The sequence below is a fragment of the Hyla sarda genome, chromosome 2 (assembly GCF_029499605.1).
Source record: "Hyla sarda isolate aHylSar1 chromosome 2, aHylSar1.hap1, whole genome shotgun sequence".
Lineage (NCBI taxonomy): Eukaryota > Metazoa > Chordata > Amphibia > Anura > Hylidae > Hyla > Hyla sarda.
This window is the reverse complement of record NC_079190.1, coordinates 208647475-208651722: the sequence shown is the minus strand read 5'-3', so window position 1 is coordinate 208651722 and position 4248 is coordinate 208647475.

Here is a 4248-nt window from a genome sequence, read left to right as displayed (position 1 = left end):
TATATATATATATATATATATATATATATATTTATATATATATATATATATTTATATATATATATATATATTATATATATATATATATATATTTATATATATATATATATTTATATATATATATATATATTTATATATATATATATATTTATATATATATATATATTTATATATATATATATATTTATATATATATATATATATATATATATATATATATATATATATATATATATATATATATATATATATATATATATATATATATATATATATATATATATATATATATATATATATATATATATATATATATATATATATATATATATATATATATATATATATATATATATATATATATATATATATATATATATATATATATTTATATATATATATATATTTATATATATATATATATTTATATATATATATATATTTATATATATATATATATTTATATATATATATATATATATATATATATATTTATATATATATATATATTTATATATATATATATATTTATATATATATATATATTTATATATATATATATATTTATATATATATATATATTTATATATATATATATATATTTATATATATATATATATTTATATATATATATATATATTTATATATATTTATATATATATTTATATTTATATATATATTTATATATATATATTTATTTTATCGTTGATGTCTGCTAGTCATTCTTTCATTTCAAATCCATCTAGTAAGTCTGCACCAGATGCCAAATTTCCTTTTTTTTTTCCTTCAGAAATCGCTTATCGTTTTTTGGGCTACAGCAGATGTGGTTATGCATTTTACAAACTGGCCACTTTTTCGAATGACTATCCAAAAGTACTGGGTTTTTTTTTCCATTGTTTTTTTATCCATAAAGGCTTTTGTGCCTAATTTTATTGCTGTAAAGTTGGTCATAAAAGTTGGGGGGGATTGAGATGCTGTACCAAGCAAAACCATTTTTACAGACACGCCACAAACACCTTTCATTCTCCTGATCAGCAAGAGTCCTGGAGGTTGGGCCATCTCTTGGTGAACAACCTTGAATTCTGGGAAACACTTTTAAAGCAAACATGTTAGAGATATAGATATAAGATAAGGCTAGGCATTAGGATACTGGAATACCTTTTATTGCCATAGTGCAGGGGTCCTCAAACTTTTTAAACGGGGGGGCCAGTTCACAGTCCCTCAGTCTGTTGGAGGGTCGGACTATAGATAACAAAACATGAACAAATTCCTATGCACACTTATATATCTTATAAGTGGACTACCACTTTAAGTACGCAGCACCGTTCCCCCCCCCCCATTAGGTTGGCAGTATAGATCCCCCACATTAGGTTGTAGTTTCCCCACATTAGGTGCAGTACAATTCCCCCACATTAGGTGCAGTATAGCTCCCCCACATTAGGTGCAGTATAGCTCCCCAAATTAGGTGCAGTATGTTTCCCCCACACACATACAGCCTCCATCCATACAGTGTATGGCTGTATGCCTGTGTTCTGGCCCACTTCAGTGCTCTGACCACCGCTCCTCCGGTCTGGACATAGCAGTAAGTCCCGGGACCTAAGGAGCGGTGGTCGGAGCACCGAAGCTGACGTGCCGCTGGGAACACTTACCTAGCTGGCCAGAGCACGTCCTCATTGCTGCCCCGCTCCTCCGCGCTCCGTTGCTATGGGCGCACGCATGGCGTCAGTGACGTCCCGGCGGCCCCTGCGTTTTTAAAGTAAACGTGGGGTCTCAGAGAGCGCATCCCTGTGTCCCGAAAACATCTTTCGGGACACAGGGATGTCCCAGGCAGCGGCGGGCCGCATGTGGCCCGCGGGCCGTAGTTTGAGAACCCCTGCCATAGTCCTTTCCAGTGCCGAGATTTTTTTGTTATGTAAATAAGGTTTTTAAAAGCCCATTGGGCATTCCCCATCATGGTAAAAGTCCAGGTAAGTCTAGTCCATGTACTCTATCTCCACCTCTGTACCTCCTTGTATCAGTCTACCCCCATATGACTGATAGCCCCTATATAAAGGGGACATGGGCTGGACTCGCCTGGCTCTTGCCATGCTGGGGAACGCCCCTGAGCATAACAAAAAGGCTTATATCTCAGCACTGGAAAGGACTATGGAGATTAAAAAAAAAGGTATTTCCAAAATCCTGATTACTGGTCCTATCTAGCCAAGTACACTCCAGTTATGCTGCTGACAGGTCTGTTTAAACGTTTAATATAACAAGTGCTTATCTCGAACGTACTATTAGTTACCATGTATACAAAGATTTACTCTCCATTTTACTTTATTTATGTTCTAATTTCTGTTTTAACTTGTTGGGGACCAAGGGCATACATACCTGCCTCCTCACCGTCCAATCTGTGATCTGCTGCTCTAAGCTTGATTAGCAGGCTGGAGCAGCAGAGCACAGAAAACATTGATCAATGCTATGCGTATGGCATAGCATTGATCAGTGTATGCAATCAAAAGATTACATGTTATAGCCCCATTAGTGTTAAAAAAAAAGTTAGTAAGTGAATTAACTCCTACCTAATAAGTTTGAATCTCCCCTTTTCCCATTTAAAAAAAAAATAAATAAATAATTTGTGGTACCGCCACGTGCGTAAATGTCCGAACTATTAAAATATAAAAAGGTAGCTAAACCGCACAGCTGAGGGCCTACTTAAAAAAAAATACCAAAGTCCAAAATTGTGCATTTTTTGTCACTTCATATACCATAAAAAATACTATCAAAAAGTCCCATCAAAATAAAAATGGTACCAATAAAAACTACAGAACACGGCACAACAAATGAGCCCCCATACTGGCCCGTATGTGGAAAAATAAAGTTATAGGGTCAGAAGATGACAATTTTAAACACTTATTTTGGTGCATGTAGTAAAATGAAATAAAACCTACATAAATTGGGTATCCCTGTAACTGTATGGACCTAGAAAATAAATGTCATTTTTTTCGTAAAGTGCACTGCGTAGAAACAGAAGCCCCCAAAAGTTAACATATTTTTTTTTACCCCACAATTTTTTTTTTTGGTTTCCCACAGATTTTGTTGGAAAATAAGTGATGTCATTACAAAGTACAATTGGTGATGCAAAAAACAAGCCCTTATATGGGTCTGTGGGTTCTGATTTTTAGAAGGGGGGGGAGGAAAAAATTTAAGTGAAAACATGAAAATTGGCCTGGTCTTTAAAGGGGTACTCCGGTGAAAACCTTTTTTCTTTTAAATCAACTGGTGGCAGAAAGTTAAACAGATTTGTAAATTACATCACGAGCACAGTTCTCTCTGCTGACATTATAATAACTCTTTATTTATTGTTGTCCTTAGTGGGATTTGAACCCAAGTCCCCAGCACTGCAAGGCAGCAGTGCTAACCACTGAGCCACCATGCTGCACTTAGCATACATCTGCTATGCATGGTTGCAAAAATGGACAGAGATGTTAGCAGAGAGCTCTGTGCTCGTGATGTCATTAGAGATGAGCGAACTTACAGTAAATTCGATTCGTCACAAACTTCTCGGCTCGTCAGTTGATGACTTTTCCTGCATAAATTAGTTCAGCTTTCAGGTGCTCCGGTGGGCTGGAAAAGGTGGATACAGTCCTAGGAGACTCTTTCCTAGGAATGTATCCACCTTTTCCAGCCCACGGGAGCACCTGAAGGCTGAACTAATTTACGCAGGTTAAGTAATCAACTGCCGAGCCGAGAAGTTTGTGACGAATCGAATTTACTGTAAGTTCGCTCATCTCTAGATGTCATCAGTGTTCCAAAAAGAAAGGAATTTCCTCTGTAGCATTCAGCAGCTAATAAGTACTGGAAGGATTAAGATTTTTTGATAGAAGTAATTTACAAATATGTTTAACTTTCTGCCACCAGTTGATTTAAAAGAAAAAAGGTTTTCACCGGAGTACCCCTTTAAGGTCAAATGGGCTTAATCCCCAAGGGGTTAAAAGAATGTTATTTTAAAAGTGTACCTGTCATTATAAAAATAAACACAACCTCTTAGTTCGAATCCAAAGTTTTGATTGAGAGAAGTGCTCAGCCGCATGCAAGGTAGGGGTCTGAACACTCATGTTTGATATGTCAAAATTATTATTATTTTTTTTTATAATGACTGGGACACTTAGACTATTGTAAAACTTCCTTATAAATGACATTTATAGATAAATGTGACAATTTAATACCAACATTCTTTGAAAAATAAAACATGAAATCACAGAACCA